Source organism: Aplysia californica, unplaced genomic scaffold (genome assembly GCF_000002075.1).
Source record: "Aplysia californica isolate F4 #8 unplaced genomic scaffold, AplCal3.0 scaffold00341, whole genome shotgun sequence".
Classification (NCBI taxonomy): domain Eukaryota; kingdom Metazoa; phylum Mollusca; class Gastropoda; order Aplysiida; family Aplysiidae; genus Aplysia; species Aplysia californica.
In genome coordinates this window covers 755,970-764,784 of record NW_004797611.1, presented here as the reverse complement: position 1 = coordinate 764,784, position 8,815 = coordinate 755,970, and the positions used below count along the sequence as shown (strand labels likewise).

General features: G+C 41.9%; 1 non-coding gene across 1 annotated transcript; it reads right to left on the bottom strand.

Annotated features, from left to right (window-relative positions):
* Positions 1 to 5,430: 5,430 nt before the first annotated feature.
* On the bottom strand, positions 5,431 to 7,260 carry LOC101857961. Its single transcript, XR_004858766.1, has 2 exons — positions 7,003 to 7,260; positions 5,431 to 6,088 (listed from the first exon to the last, which is right to left on the bottom strand). It is a non-coding gene; the product is annotated as an uncharacterized LOC101857961 (transcript).
* Between the last annotated feature and the right edge of the window lie 1,555 nt (positions 7,261 to 8,815).

Sequence of the window (8,815 nt, the reverse complement as noted above, 5' to 3'; positions counted from 1 at the left end):
GAGAGAGAGAGAGAGAATGCCAGAAAGAACAAATGTGAGGCATCGTGGTGGAATCAGGCTCTCGTCAAAATAATCAAAGTGAAGAAACTTGCATTTTTCCACAGGTTTGTGAATTTTCATCAAATTTTTTTTTTTTGGCTCAACACGTTTCATGCCCATTAAAGAACGCATTTATGTGTGGAGTTTTCTGAAAAACGTTGATTTAAGGCACAAAAAAATGTAAATTTTCAGTTACCACGGACTCTAAAGCTAAGGAAATAACTAATCTTTGGCAGACATTTTCTCACTAATTTTACCTCTGAAAACAGGTGACCCCCACCTCCTTCATTCGCAAATATCTCGACTTGTATTCAAGATAAATGGATATTTTTTTCATTCAAATAATGACAACTGAACAAGCTGTAAGATGATACCAATAACTCTACATGCCCAAAAATTGACAAGAGCCTGATTCCACCACGCTGCCTCACAAACCTGTTTTTGTTTTTATTTAATCGATGGGTTTGCTTGAAATGCGGTGCACTGACTCATTGCCTGTAAAAGTGTGATTAAAATGTGTTCGTTCATATTGTGAGATTCAGCAACGGCACAATTTTATATCAGTGTGTACCTTGGTCCTCTTTGCCCTAACGAGACAAAAGATACATGTTTGCAAACGCAACGGGGTCAGGAGACTAATGTTTTCTGTCGTATGCAGTGCTGGGATCTCAAAACGGTTCCTGAGTGGTGGTTGGCGGGTGCGTGTAGTCTGTTCCTTCTTTCCTATCATCCCACATCTTCTACTATATCGTCCTCATCTCTCCTCCTTCTGAGTTGTGTTCATTACTCTCTTTCAATACCTCTAATCTTCGGCACGTAAGTGACCTTCCTGTGTTGCAAGTGCTGTAAAACACTTACAAAAACAAAATCAAACGGTTGCTGATAAAGAACAAGAAATTAACAATTGTGAAGCGTGCCGACAAACGAGTTACTTCTCACAATCTACAAACGGAAATATTGGCCAAAAGTCCACACTATAGGGTCAGATTAGTAGATTTTCTATTGATGCCACATTTTTTTTTGTATAACGTACCATTTATTATTCCATACTTATAAATTGTAAAAACTTCACCTAATCGCGTGATGTATCTAGTTCCATAAGGCTTGGATCTGAGAAGTAACTCATTCTGTCTGCACGCTTCACATTTTTATATGCATCGTGAACAAGACTGTAAAATGGCTTATCTTAGAAAGTATGATAGGAGTATCGCTGGAGCTTAGTTTCAGCTGTAGTTTGGATATCTTTCCGCACACACACACACACACACACACACACACACACACACACACACACACACACATACATACATACACACACACACACAACACATACATACACACACACACACACACACACACACACACAATGATGATGTTGAAAGGTGCATCTTTGATAGACGTTTGGGTGGGTGTAAAAACAGAAAATTCTAAAAATATGAACTTGAGTGGATTGTTTGCGAGAGCGACGATATGCTCAAGTATCATGCCAACATGAGAACATATGTGAGGCAGCGTGGTGGAATCAGGCTCTCGTCAAAATAATCAAAGTGAAGAAACTTGCCCTTTTCCGTAGGTTTGTGAATTTTTATCCATTTTTTGTTTTTTGGCTCAACACCTTACATGCCCATTGAAGAACTCATTTCTGTGTGGGTTTTTTTTTCTTCAGGAAAACGTTGATTATAGGCACACAAAAAATGTAAATTTTCAGTTACCACGGACTCTTCAGCTAAGGAAATAACTTATCTTTGGCGGCCATTTTCTCACTAATTTTACCTCTGAAAACAGGCGACCCCCACCCCCTTCTTTCGCAAATATCTCGACTTGTATTCAAAAGAAATGGATATGTTTTTAATCCAAATAAAAATAAGTTAACAAGTTTTAAAATGGTATCAATAACCCTACATGCCCAAAAATTGACGAGAGCCTGATTCCACCACGCTGCCTCACAATTATATGAACTTGAGCGGATTTCTTGCGAGAGCGACGATATGCTCAAGTATCATGCGAACATGAGAACATGAGAACATGCGAACTTACGAACTGACGAACAGACGAAATACAAACAGATGAACATATGAACATACCACGGTGCGAATATACGAACATACGATCATACGAACAGAAGACTTATTCTGAAACTATGAGGCTATAATTATTTGTTTTAAAGATAAAATAAAGAGCAGAGAAAAGAAACAGTCGAAGAAATCTCGTACACTTGCTATGGGTGGTTGACGGGTGCTCTGGTGTGGTTTGCTTCCTCTTTCCTACCAAACATCTGACGTCCTTATCTCTCTCCTTTTTCTTTTTTTGCGTTCGTTCCTCTCTTGCAACGCATCTAATCTCCGGTACTTACATGACCTACTTGGGTTGCAAGTGCCGTAAAACTCTTACCAAAACGAAAGTAAGTACGCTTGTTGCTGATTCAGCATCTTTCTGATAATGTTAGGAATTCAAACCAAAATAAAAATTCGAGAGTGTGGAAAGATCACTCCTGCTGCTCCCTCAGCATTGTTCAAAGTCTGACTTCGCTTCCAGGGATCACTCAACTAATAAACAAACAAAAATATATGACTCACCTTCATGAACAATTCTTAAACATTAATTTGATAAATAAGCTCTATAAATCTTTCTTTTTTTTAAAATTGTATGTGTTTAATGTTTTTTTAATGCACTTATCGACACGATTTAGATCATTTAATAGGCAGACTGCTTCGACCTTATCTGTCAAGGCCAACCCGGGCTGAGAGGGATACAACGTTCCAACAAAAATATGTGTCACGCACAGTGGTACGGGCGCTCGTCAATTTGTGGGCATATGAAGTTATTGGTGTAATCTTAAAGGTTGTTCATTTGCTTTACTTTCGATAAAAAGAAATATCTTTTTATCTTGAACATAAGTCGAGATATTTGCGATTGAAGAAGGTGCGGTGGCCTGGTTTCAGAAGTAAAATTAGCGAGAAAATGGCTGCCAAAGTTGAGTTACTTCTTTAGCTTGAGAGTACGTGGAAACTGAAAATTTACATTTGTTCTGAACGTTTTTCCTTAAAATCCACACCGAAATGTGCTCTTTAATGAGCATGGAAGGTGTTGAACCAAAACAAACAACAAATGCCAATTTCTTCAAACTTTCTATATTTTGACGAGCGCCTGTTCTCACCTCGCTGCCTCGCATATAGCAAGATGGAAATACTTGACAGCATTTTATCCCCACACGAGAATCGAACTCGTGTCTTCTGCGTGCGGCCGCGAAGCACCTCACCCCAACACCACAGGCAGACGCAGATATAGTCTAAAGAGGTGATTTTAATTTTAGTCAGCGTTTTACGCGCTTACAACGAAATGAAGTCATGCTTGTGCCGAAGACAAGAAGAGGTGCAAGAGTATACATACAAAAAAGGAGGAGAGAGATCAGGACGATAGAAGTTTTGTAGGAAAGAAGGAGTAAAACATACCCAGCAACCACCCAGAGATAAATGATAAATAAAAATAAAAATATGATAGACATATGGAAAGGTTGGTTTTAAAATACAACGTTCGCAAACACAGCTTCTGGGACGCTTGGGCAGACATAATTATGTGAAGCGTGCAGAGAGAATGAGTTACTTCTCAGATCCAAGCCTTATGGAAATAGATACATCACGCTATTAGGTGACGTTTTTACAATTTATAAGTATGGAATAATAAAAGGTACGTTATACAAAAAGAATGTGGCATCAATAGAAAATCTACTAATCTGACCCTATAGTGTGGACTTTTGGCCAATATTTCCGTTTGTGGATTGCGAGAAGTAACTCGTTTTGTCGGCACGCTTCACATATCATCATCATCATCATCATCATCCAGTGCCAGATCTGCTACAGACATCTGCGATCATGGTTTTCCATTCATTCCTTTGCTCGGATGCTCTAAAAAAAGCCACGTTTCCCTGATCTTTCCCTGTTACCCATTTGTTTAGGTTCCCTAAGTATGTCGTTCTGGGCCTACCCCTGCCTCGCTTGCAATCAATTTTGCCAGTGAGAGCTAGATGTTCAAGACCCTTATGTCTATTCAGGTGTCCCAAAAACTGCATTTGTCGTTTCCTGATTGTTTTTAACATTGAGCGTCCCACGTGGGCTTCATCAAGCACTACCTCATTTGATTTCTTTTCCTTCCACGATACTCTTAGCAGTCTCCTAAGAAACCACATTTCTGTTGCTTCTTTTTTTTATTTTCACTGTCTTTAGTGATTGTCCATCATTCACAGCCATATAGAAGGGTTGACCAAACATAGCATTTCAGGACTTTCAGGACAGACATAAAAGCCTTAAAAATCTAGCTCTCACTGGAAAATCTAATCTAAAGACCAACGAAGCGGGGACAGGCCCAGAGCAACTTACTTGAGTTGAGAGCCCAAACAGATCGGGGAGGGGGGGGGGTGACAACAGTGATTGGATAAAGGAGCAAGCCGCCAAGTTTATCACTCAGTGTTCCTTGCGTGCGATCCTAACAGTTTCAACTGCTTATTTCGTAATTTTCATTTGCTTTGGGATAGAGTTGGGAGTGGGGAGAGGGGCTCAAGCCCCTGAGCCCTTCAGTACCCTCCTCCATTGTGGGTTGAGGGGGGGGGGGAGATCGGGATTATTGCAGCTTTTTTTAAAGAGCATCCGAGCAAAGGAATGAACGTAGAACCACGATCGCCAGTGTCTGTTGCAGATCAGGCACAAATTGATGATGATTGTTACTCAGTGATTTATATTTTATATCCTTTGAAAAACTAGATAGATAGATAGATAGATAGATAGATAGATAGGTAGATAGATAGATAGATAGATAGATAGATAGATAGATAGATAGATAGATAGATAGAGAGATAGATAGATAGATAGATAGATAGATAGATAGAGAGAGAGAGAAAGAAAGAGAGAGATAGAGAGATAGAGAGATAGAGAGAAAGAGAGAGACACAGAGAGAGAGGGGGGAGACAGGGGGAGAGTGTGAGAGAGTGAGAGCGAGAGAGAGAGAGAGAGAGGAGGAGGAGGAGGAGGAGGAGGAGGAGGAGGAGGAGGAGGAGGAGGAGGAGGAGGAGGAGGAGGAGGGCAGACAGAAGCTCTGCACTAAGACGCTAAGTACCCTTTGTCAGTGCACATCTATGCTGAGTCTTTCGGATGATAGACAGACAGAAAGACTGATAGACAGACAGACGGACAGACAGACAGACAGACAGACAGACAGACAGACAGACAGACAGACAGACAGACAGACAGACAGACTGACAAACAGACAGACAGACAGACAGACAGACAGCCACTGTATACAGACAGACAAACAACCACTGTATACATAAGATTACAATTACATTCAATAAATATTAACATAATAAATAAATAAATAAATAAGGACATAACAATCGTATTTCATAATATTTATGATAAGCGTCTTTTCGTTTATTCAAGATGTTTCAGCAGATGGAACCATGCTATGACATCTTACAAGAGTGCGTGCTCGTATGTTGCATAACCACACAAAACAACCTCATACTACCAAAATAGAATCCCGATCTAAGAAAGTAATGAAAGTGCTTGGAAAAAAGGATAAAGAAAGAAAACAATTAACATTATTTTCTAAAATTGTTTCGCTAATAAATGATGACATCAGTTGAAGGACAAATGGGACCTTGGAGTATAAACGAACATCCAGTGAACTATCGTGTTGATTGGACACTGCTCGTTCGTCGCTCCGCGATTTCTGGATCGTTCCTTCACCAGGATAATAATACATTTATCATGGCGTTCGCGTTCCCTTCCGCATTAACCACGCCCCCCTCGGCCACCACGCCCCCCGCGTCCGAAACGCCCTCCCCCACGTCCGCCACCACGTCCGCCACCACGTCCGCCTCTGCCTCCGCCGCGGCCACCTCCCTGTCCTTGACCTGCACCTTCACCTGCACCTTCACCTTCACCTCCAGGGGCGCCCCCGGTAGGACGTGGTGGAGGGACGGGTGTGACCATGGTGATCTTTGCGTCGATTGTGGACAGGACGCGGTCTCTGGTCTCCAGATCGGTGGGCAGAGCTGAGGAGAGGGGGGGGGTGAGATGTTTGTTATAGTGGTTGGTGGTTAGGGGGGGGGGAGGAAGAGAGGGGGGAGAGGAGGGAGTGGAGGGGGATGGGGAGGGAGGAAGGTATAGTGGTTGGTGGTTTGGGGGGAAGGAGGGAGGGGAGGAGAGGGTGGAAGAGGGGAGAAGGAGAAGGGTGAGATGTTTGTTTTTGTGGTTGGTGGTATGGGGGGAAGGAGGGAGGGGAGGAGAGGGTAGAGGAGGGGAGAAGGAGGAGGGAGAAATGAGGGATTGGAGCGGGAGGGGGAGGGAGAAATGTATAGGGGTTGACGTTTAGGGAGGGAGGAGGAAGAGTGAGAAAGGGTGAAGCGATGGGAATGATTTGTAACAAATTAGTTTTTTTTTCAAATGTGCAACCTTTTGATTTTTAAAATCTGTCATGCGGGTTGTTTTTTTTAGGCGCGCTCATATGGCCTTATGCAGTTGCGAGCGCCGTAAAACTCTTACCAATATTCTTGAGGTTTTTCTATTTTTAAATTTTTTTTGTGGGGGGGGGGGGGCGTTGTATTTTTGTTGTTGTTTGTATTTATTTACTTTAGGGTGGGGTGTATCTTTTTAATTTGTTTTTGTTGCTTGAGTGTGTTTTTTTGTGGTGGAGTTTTATTTTCGTTTGGTTTTGTGTATTGGGTTGAGCGGGGGGGGGGGGGACACTTTGCTGTTCTAGCGAGAAGAAGAAGAAGAAGAAGAAGAAGAAGAAGAAGAAGAAGAAGAAGAAGAAGAAGAAGAAGAAGAAGAAGAACAACAACAACAACAACAACAGCAACAACAACAACAACAACAACAACAACAATAACAGCAGCAGCAGCAGCAGCAACAACAACAACAACAACTATAGTAATAATCATAAAACTAATAATGATTATGTACTCACTGGTAAGTGGCGTGGCGTCAATCAGTTTCGCGCCACGACAGAATCTGCGCAGTGCGGGGTTAGCCTCGATCCTGGTGGCAGCCTCTTCTCTTGTCAGTGGTTCCCCCGTGCCGTCCAGAGATATGTCGGAGGTGGTTGTCACGTCCACGGAGTTCTGGAGACGAGACGTAAAGAGAGCGAGGTTGATGGGAGGTTGATATAGATCATTCTAGAGTTAGCTTTGGTTTCTTGCAGCTGTGATGGTGATAACACGGAATACAGCAACGACGTAATAACAACAACAACAACATAATAACAACAACAACGACGACTACGACGAGGACGGTAACAACCGCAACAACAACGGTAACAACAGCAACAGCAACAACAACGGTAACAACAGCAATGAGAACTGCAAAAACAATAACAACAGCAGCAACAACAACAACACAAACAACAACAACAACAACAGCAGCAGCAGCAGCAGCAGCAGCAGCAACAACAACAACAACAACAGCTAACTACTATTACAACAACAACAACAACAACAACAGCTAACTACTATTACAACAACAACAACAACAACAACAACAGCGGCGGCAGCAGCTGCAACATCAAATGAAGAGCTCAGCCCATGTTGCCGAAGATGCGGCCATGAAAAGGAGGATGTCAAATATATGTTTGAATGTCCAGGAACAATGGCAATTCGAATGGAGTTATTTGGACGAGTGGAGGTGCCTTTAAGTATATTGACAATGGAGCTGAAACAGAGCCTCGCTCTCGCTCGAAGATTTCTTCGTGGAGTCCACCAGGCCCATTATGGGAACAAAAAAAGCAGCAACATCAATACGCTGTCTTAGAATGACAAAGTTTTATCTGCTCAGTACCTAGTTTTGAGAAATTTAATGTTAAAAATGTTTGAGTTTACAATATGTCAAGCTCTTTCGAATGCAGATCTTCGAACAGCTTGATAACGACTCCAAAAAATCTTAGGATTTTCATAGAGAAGCAAAAAATCTTAGGATTTTCCTAGAGAGGATAGCGTATTTGTGGGGCGTGCTGACAAAATGAGTTACTTCTCGCACTTCACAAATGGAGATATCGGCAGAAATCATCAAAGGAGTAAATTTGTAGACTCTCAACTGATGTCGTTTTCTTCAAGTTTACCATGTCTTTTATTATTTCCATCTAATGAATTGTACAAACTCAGCCTATCAATTCAACCTATCTATTTCTACAGGGCTAAAATATGAGAAGTAACGCGTTTTGTCAGCACGTCTCACATTTCAATTTGGTTTCTGACCCCACGGTTTCAGTTACTCAAAACGGCCAAAAAATGTCAGATAGAACTTTGTAATTTAAAGGTAGCTACTACTACTACTACTACTACTACTACTACTACTACTACTACTACTACTACTAGAAGGGAAGTTGCGTTCTATTCTTCTTCTTTCTTCCTTTATCCGTCCTCTTGTGCCTCTAGGGCGTCGAGGGGAGAAAGAGATTTTGTCTCTAGCAAACTGAATGGCCGGGCTAGGTGGTGTTTTATTTAAGAAAGCTAAACAAAGAATAAACCTTGGCGCTCATACGACCTTATGCAGTTGCAAGCGCCGTAAAACCTCTACATAAACAAGCACACCAAAGAATAAACCCAAAGAACAAGCACAATGTACGTACATTTCTGGAGGCGAGTTCGGCAATGATTTCAGCGAGTGTGAGCGAAGTGTCGGTGATGAAACAGGGTGAGCGGAGACCGGGCCTCATGGCTATAACCTGGGGACAACAGCATCAAAAACAGCATCAGCAACAGCGGCATCAACAACAGCAGCAACAA